Source organism: Octopus bimaculoides, chromosome 14 (assembly GCF_001194135.2).
Source record: "Octopus bimaculoides isolate UCB-OBI-ISO-001 chromosome 14, ASM119413v2, whole genome shotgun sequence".
In the NCBI taxonomy this organism is placed as follows: Eukaryota; Metazoa; Mollusca; class Cephalopoda; order Octopoda; family Octopodidae; genus Octopus; species Octopus bimaculoides.
In genome coordinates, this window is record NC_068994.1 from 36,136,008 (window position 1) to 36,145,067 (window position 9,060).

Sequence of the window (9,060 nt, forward strand, 5' to 3'; positions counted from 1 at the left end):
ATATATATATATATATATATATATATATAGATATATATATATATATAGACGCAGGAGTCGCTGTGTGGTAAGTAGTTTGCTTATCAACCACATGGTTCCAGGTTCAGTCCCACTGCATGGCACCTTGAGCAAGTGTCTTCTACTATAGCCTCAGGCCAACCAAAGCCTTGTGAGTGGATATGGTAGGCGAAAACTGAAGCATGCCCATTGTATATATATACGTGTGTGTGTATGTTTGTGTATCTGTGTTTGTCCCTTCACCATCACTTGACAACCGATGTTGGTCTGCTTACGTCCTTGTAACTTAACAGTTCGGCAAAAGAGACTGATAGAAAAAGTACTAGGCTTATAAAGAATGAGTCCTGGGGTTGATTTGTTTGACTAAAGGCGGTGATCCAGCATGGCCGCAGTCAAATAATTAAAGCAAATAAAAGAATACATGCATACATACATACATACATACATATAGTCTGTTTTTTTAAAGTATGTTGCCTTTCTATATATAGAAAGAAACAGAAACAAACACACACACACATATATATATATACTTATAGTCTTTTTTCAAGTGTGTTGCATTGTGTTGACAGACTTGTACTTAAAATTCCTGCATTTTAAACCAAAACTTGTTAGTTACTATGGTGACAACACTATCTATCTTTGATACACATTGTATTTCACTGTAGTTCTCTCTCAGCAACTTTTTCTTCTCTCTTTCTTCTTAAAAAACACTGTGACACATATATTGATCCCCCCCCTTCTTTCCTCCTCTAATAGATGTTATGACAGACAGATAGACAGAGATCTACTTGTATAAATTATTAAGATTATTATTATCATTATCATGATTATTATTATTAATTTATAAAGAATGACATAACTCTTCATGAAGAAATAAGTCATAAAAAGAGCATGAAATGATTTGTAATAAATAGTGATTAACTCTGTTTTTATATCTAAAAAGGAATGCAGGAATTCATATTCTGAATTTCTGCGTTCTTTCCCCTTCTCATTTTGAACCTAAGGGAGACAGACATCCTGTCGAAATATTGTTCAATTCAATAAATAGAGGCAATCTCAATTTATTGCAAATTGCATCACATTCTTCTTATTGCTTATTATTATTGCTTCTTCTTCTTCTTCTTCTTCTTCTTCTCATTATTATTATTATTATTATTATTATTATTATTATTATTATTAAGCAGCAAACTGGCAGAATCATTAACATGTTGGGCAAAATGCTTAGCGGCATTTTGTCTGTCTTCACATTCTGAGTTCAAATCTTGCAAAAGTTGACTTTGCCTTTCATCCTTTCAGGGTTGATAAATTAAGTACCAGTAAAACACTGGGGTTGAAGTAATTGACTCATCCCCTCCCAATAAAACGACTGCCCTTGTGGCAAAATTTGAAACCATTATTATTATTATTATTATTATTATCATTATTATTATTATTATTCAATAGGTACTAAAGGTAATTCAATGTCATTTCAATAGAAGCATGAGAAAAAACAAAACTGAATTTCGAAGAAAAACCATTTACTGAAAAAAAAAAAGTCTTTACTGAAAGTGTAACTTTGGCTGAAATTCACAGCCATATCCTAAGACTTTAATTCTTATTCAATGCTACTTAAATAAGTTTTGGTAAAAAGATATATGAAAAGCAAAAATAATGTTCCTAAAATTATTGAATGCACTGCCACTATCTATGAGGAATCTTGGACAAACCTAGAATTTAAAATAAAATGAAAAATTGATTTTTTCTTTAATACAAAATAGTATTTTCAAAAACTATAATAAAAATTCTCTTGATATTTATGCAGGCATATCCATGGTTGTGTGATTAAGAAGTTCATCCACAACAACATAGTTTTAGCTAAACCACCCACTTCTCTGCAGACCTTGCCTTCTGCTATGATCCTAAGTTTACTTAGGTTTGCTAATGCCTTGTAGATGAAGTTGGTAGATGGAAACTGTTTAGAAGACCTTTGTATGTGTGTGTACGAGTGCGCCTGTGTGTGTGTATACACTGTTGCATTTGTCTTTCACTGGTTGACCAATGATGTTGGTTTGTTTACATCCTCATAACTTAATGGGCAAGCAAATAGAGACTGGCATCTGACAGAGTGAGTACCAGACTTAGAATAAGTACTGGGGCCAATTTGATTGAGAAAACCATTCAATGTGGCACTCCAGTGTGACCTCAGTGCAGTAAATGTAATAAGTAAGAGTAAAATATGCAAAAGAATAAAGAGAACAGTACTCTGATATCAGTCTTGCATAATTAGCAAGGAGACTGATATCTGTACTCTATAAATTTATCGTTTATGTTGTTATCTTTGTTACAAATATCAAAAACCATCATCATTAAAACATAAAATTGTCAAATAAATAGATTAAATCACCCCTACTGGGTTACTAAGTTCAACATGTCTAATATGTTTAGTCAGCTCTTATCACGACAATTTTTAACAAAATGCATGTTCTACCAAACTTAATAAGTGCAATAGTTGAACAAATATCTTAATTCTGTGAAATAAATGTGATGCAATTATTTGATATCTCAAATATTTAAAAATAATTGAAACATAATTTTGAGAATTCTCCTCATAATTTATCCAATAAATTATTAAACTAAAATATCTCAAATTCTTGTTTCAAGCTTTAAAGGAAAATAATTATCAGTGTCTTTCGAAAAACTGACATATGCTAATTTATTTATTTAATTTTATGGTGGGTTGGGTCAGAATAAAGCAAATAAACATAGTTTTGTGCTGTCATTACATTTACGAGAATAGCTGGCCGTTCTCAAGAAAATAATATGTTAGAAAATAAATGGTTCAATTAAAGCAAGGAGTTAATACTATCACTTAGCAATTTTTCTTAGTTACAAGTTGTTATTAAAGTAGAATAGGCTATTTATTTTCCGTTCATGTGAGCATCATTTAAAAGTGTTTAATTATTTATAGACATTGACTGAACTAAAAAGTTAGGCCCTGATACTGAAAATATTTTTAGCGATGCACATTAATATTGGCTAAATGGAAAAAATATTTAATTATTGATTAACTCTGACACTTTTGGCTATCTCTTGTTTTCATCAATACCAGAGACTAGTAATCAACTTTGTCTTCTCTATTTATGTATAGGTATTTGATAGGTTGTTATGAAAGTTCCACCAGACACTAAACAGCCAAGTTTGCCTAAAGTGGCAAATTCATAAAGGTTGTGCTAAAATAAAGTAAAAATTTCCCTCATGCTGTACAAAAATACACCATGTATAAATTACTTCACAGTTCCTTTTATATGACCACTATTCACACATTTTGCTTGAATTGATCATTACAGTGGTCAGACATATACTAGACCATAAATAACTCATTGATCATGAACTTAATAGTGATGAATTTGTCAGCTTGGTTGGTAAAAATCCATCTGCTAGACACTTCCTTCTCTTCTGCTTCTCTCTATCCTTCACAAACCTACAAGTCTTGCACTCTCTTCCCCACTGGATATAAATCTCTCACTTTACAACCTTGATCCATATCTGCTACTCAGGAAACGTTCCCTACACAATCTTCTTTACAACAGATATTGAATATATTTGGAATCATTTATGTCCATCACCCATTTCTCCTCCTTGAGCACCAATATCAATGGCTTCCACCTATTCTGGTGGTGACGGTGGTGGCAGGAGGGAGTATATCACTTCTTAGTTTCTTTAAGGTCGTCTAAATCAGCTACAACTTTCAATAATTTGTAGGTTGCAATGATGATATCCACTCTAGTTTTTCTTAATCTACTCACATTGACTCAGCTAGAGTAGAAGCTCTAACTTCCACCCCTTTAAATAGCTTGTATTAGTGGTGGTGAACGTGTGCACACCTATCTAAAATGCGTACTCAAACTTCATATTTTCATAATTTTTTCTCTATCTCTGACTCCACTGAAAGTCTTGTGAACAAAACCAAAATAGTCTCAACTACCATAGAGATACAGAAAAATCATCTTTGCTATATGATTAATATGAATAGTTTTAACCTATATACAAGATGTAATACCATTCTGAGGAATTTAATAATAACTTCACAAGGATTAAGAAGTGATATCAAATAGAGTATAAGAATAGACAAATAGACTAAAGTTATTCTAAGAAATTAGATCTAGACACTGAAATAAGAGAATTAGAATAGAACCAGCAGCTAAAATTATTTAGGAACTGATGAAATTAATAAAGTTCAAACATGGAAAAATGATGGAGTAAATTTTAATGAGTATTACAAATATTAAAAGCAAAACTCAGTGGTAGAAATAAGATTATATGTATAAATACACTGGTTATTCTAGTTTTTCAACTACAGCTTCATTGCACATGTATCTTCTTTTATCATGGGGGCTTGGTTAAAAAAAAAGCAGTGATAAATGAATCATCCCCATGCACTTTGCAAATGGAATAAATGGTAGATTTATTGACGCTAAACTCATGACACAGCAGTGAAGCTTTGACTGTCATGTATTTTCTAGATCATTTCTACCGTTTCCTGCAGAGAATATACTTGTTTGCAACATTTGTTAGGATCAGGCACCTCCATGTTTTTGGGGTTTTTTTTTTTTGCACATTTGTCCAGTCTTGATGAGTACATGTACATAAAACCGTACAAAAAATTTACTGCCTGGCAGAATGATCATGTAAACACAAGCAATAGCCAGTGCATTCTGGGTAGCTGAGCCTTGTATATGGTTGCTGGATTGCATTTTCGTGGTACAAGCGGAATCTTAGACTGATCACTGACCTATATTATCACAGGTCAGTCTGTAATATGTATAACATGGTTCAAACTTGAGAGTTACATCTTATCTCCAATCAGCAATAAATATAACAGTGATAAACAAGGTGACATGTCTTACACTGCAGTTCAATGAAATGAAGAGTTTAGATGTGGGAGGGGGGGGGGCAAAACAGAAAAACAGGAAACTACAAACAGCATTATGAATTTACAAAAACTAATATAAATAGAACAAAAAATATACTTACTAAATGCACAGAGAGGAAGGGACCTGAAATAAATAAAGATTTATATTTTATGAAATGTTCACAATATGTTTAAAAGCCAACCTACAAATAATAATAGAATAACAAAATAATATTAGAATAATAAAAGACAAATACAAACTAATAAAGGAATAATAAAAAGTATTTATTTCTACATATAAGGAAACAATAAAGTAGAAAATGAGCAAGTATGATGTAGCTGTCTTTTGCAAGAAAGCAGGACTTGGTAGTAGGAACCATGTTTTCACTAATTATCTTAGTTGTGAGAAGACCATAGGCACATTTTTGTACCACCAACTCTTGACCCAGTGGAATAATGTTTATGTTATAGCTTGAAGGAGAGAGGACAACACAAGCACTGGTGTTGGTAATAATTTTTCAGCTGAGTAGACTGGAGCAATATGAAATGAAGAGCCTTGCTCAAAGGCACAACATTCTGCTAAGTCTAGGAATTAGACCCATGACCTTATGATCTAGAAGTTAATATCCTAACTACTTCACCAACACAGATATAAAAGGTTTCAATACGATTAAATAACAGATGAGATGAAACAAAAATAATTTTTTTAAATTCAAAAACAAAATTATTTTTAAATATTAAACAAAAACAATGGAGAAAAATTACATTTTGGTCAGTATTCTGCAAGACTAAACTGGAAAGAAAGAATTACTACCATGAGAACGATGGAAAGGTCTACCTAATTAAGGTTGACCTGGGGCTAAACAACAACAGCAAATAAAAGACAATGCTATACATATCCCAGGAATACAGGACTATATAAGGTAATACAGTGAAAAACTTTCAGATATCAGACATGGTAGTGTTATTAAGAAGCTTGCTTTGCAACCCCATGGTTTCATGTTCAGTCCCATTGTGCAGTATCTTGGGCAAGTGTCTTCTGCTATTGCCCTGGATTGACTAATGCTGTATGAGTGAATTTGGTAGATGGAAACTGTGTAGAAGCTTATCATATGTGTGTGTGTGTGTGTGTACATGTTGTTGTGTCTGTGTTTGTCCCATACCACCACTTGACAGTAGTTTGCTTGTTTACATCATTGTAACTTAGTGGTTTGGCAAAAGAGAACAATAGAATAAATGCCAGACTTAGAAATAATTACTGGGGTCAGTTTGTTTGACTGACTGAAACCTTTCTAGATGGTGCCCCAGCATGATTGTAGTCTAACGATTGAAACAAGTAAAAAATAATAGATAACTACTAGAAAAACACATTAGGAAGCATAACAACTCAAAATTGAAGAGTAAGAAAATAAACTAAAAAATCAAGAATAGTATAGAAAATATACCAAAGGACCCAATTAGGAAGGAAGACGGATTGACCTTCAACAACTTGAAATAGAAGACAACTTTACAAATAGAGAACTTAGAGGAATAAGGTCATGCAACAATGCAGTCAGAAGAAAAAGATTCAATACAATCACAAAGTTAATAGAATACTAGGATAGTATTAGAAAGGTTGGTATAACTTAACTAAACACACTATTAAATGTTGCCTGAATTTGTATAACAGAGTGATTAGATATTAAAATACGAGATCCAATAAGAAAAAAGTCAAAGATGTCTTGGAAAAAATAAAAAGATTGCGTAGGTTGTGTAGGTCTATAAATGTATTAGAAAGGAAAACAGAATTTGGAATTGAAAGATCACCGTCATCATTATTATCATTGTTGTTTTTATGTTCATTTTTTTCCATGTTGACATGTGTTGGATGAGACTTGTTGAGGCAATATTCCACCTTCGCTGACAACACTTGATTGTTTTAAAATAATGTGCTTTGTTCCTTGGTTTCACACACACAATCATTGGGGTTCAGTCCCACTGCATACCAGCAGGAGCAAGTGTCTTCTCCTATAGCCCCAGGCTGACCAAAGCCTTGTAAGTGGATTTAATAGACAGTATGGAAGGGGGACATTAAATGACGATGATGAAACTGAAAGAAACCTATCCAATACACATACGCGCACACACACACATATATTCATATACTAAACTACCTGTGACACGTTGGGTCACCAATAATTCAAAGTTCTGGTAAAGTTTGAAATTCCCAGCAATAATAATAATAATAATAATAATAATAATAATAAAATCTGATAATGGTAGGGTTTACTCTCAAAAGTGTTGGACTATATCCGAGTAAGTAATACTCATAAAAATTTATTTCTATTTTCCTAGTGAAATGATGTATTTTAACTGTGTACCATCTCTGTCACTCACCATGTGTAGACATGCTCACCACACTGACAAAGTGTTGGACTATACTCAAGTAAGTAATACTCGTTAAAAGTGTTGGACTATATTTGAATAAGTAATATTCATTAAAATTTACTTTCCAAACAAAATGATATATTTTAACTGTGTATCATCTCCATCACTCACGCAACGCATGTAAACATGTTGGCCACATTACGATCCAATCAACATCAGACCATTTCTCTCCCCAACCACCATGTACAAAAAAAGGAAAAATAAATTAAATAATACCCATATTATTCAGCCCAACTATAACAAACAGGGAGGACATATTTTAAACTTGTTACACAAAAGGGGTGAAAAACTACACATGCAAAACCATTTAACACCAGAAATGAATGGACCAGTACCCTACTAATCTGATGACCATCAAAATAAAGGGCCAGACATTATTACTCATGTCCCACAAATAAAATCACAAAAGCATAAATGGACACATGAGGAATATATTTCAATCCTACATGCTTATTTTACAGCATTACTCAACCCACAGAATGAAAATACAACATATATATATAAAATCTGGAAGAAAAATAACCTAGAAAAAAATTTAAATAAAGCAAGGCACCTTAATGAACTAGCTAACATATGGAAATATATTCTCAAAGCAAAAATAATATCAGAAATACAACACTTAAAAGAAAAAATACATCAGGAAAATGTAGATAGTAACCACACAGCAATTCCAAATAATATCATAAGCACTGGGACCGTAAAATACGAAGACAGACGTAACATGTCCAACAAAAATGAAGTAAACAATGAAAGACAACAAATCCAGACTGTAAGAATATTTAATGATGAACAAAATGCACCAAACCAGAACACTACAGACAAAAATATTAACAAGAGGGAATATGAAACAAATCTAAAGCCTGGAAACAGAGAAGGTGAAACTAATGATTATGATACTCTGGAAATGAGCATAATCAAAGAATTGAAAGCCATAGATCTCAGTATGGACCACCAATTATATCTCCCAAAACTTAAAACTGATAATAAAACAACATCAGTTATAAATGGCATGAATCTGGCTGTCACAGAACTAATAGCCACAAAAACAAATGTCAATATGACCAGGTTAAATGATATAATATATGCAGCAGTCTCTGTGGCCACAAAAGAAGCTGGATACCCACTAAAACCCATCTAAACAGGAGCATCACCACCCAAACAAACCCTGTGGATAAATAATATCCAGAAAAAAATAGAAAATAAGAGAAAGGCTCTGTCAATCCTTAATGAAATTAGTAGGCAATCAACACTACTAAGCAACAAGAAGAGAAGAAAAATACTACATAAATACAAAATTACAGAACAAGGTATAGCTGAGGTAAAAGAACAGTTAAAGCAAGATATTCTCACCAAAGCACAAAGAATCCACCTGTAAGAGAAACGCCAACGTTTCTTTCAACAAAACAAACAGTTCAACTCTCACCCCAAAAGATTCTACCAAGAACTTGACAAAAATAAAATAGAGATCAATGCAGCACCAATAGCAGAAGAAGTGGAAGAATTTTGGAAAGAAATACGGTTAGGGAAGGAACAGCCTCAGCAGAGATCTATCAAAACAACGAACACAGCACATGAACAACTCTGGACCCCTATAACAACTGAAGAAGTCACTCAGGCACTGCAAAAACTAAGCAATTGGAAGGCACCTGGGCACAAGATCCCCAACTTCTGGTCAAAATACCTAACAGGAACACATAAAAAGCTGGCTGAGAAATTTAATGAAA

General features: G+C 32.9%; 1 protein-coding gene across 3 annotated transcripts in view; it reads right to left on the reverse strand.

The window, feature by feature from the left end:
• Nucleotides 1–9,060, reverse strand: part of LOC106879921 (protocadherin beta-15) — a 227,048-nt gene that overhangs the window by 144,695 nt on the left and 73,293 nt on the right. For all 3 annotated transcript variants that reach the window (XR_008265546.1, XM_052973096.1, XM_052973095.1), the window contains exon 2: nucleotides 5,032–5,054. The gene's annotated coding sequence lies outside the window, so the exon portion shown is untranslated. The remainder of the gene's footprint in view (nucleotides 1–5,031; nucleotides 5,055–9,060) is intronic.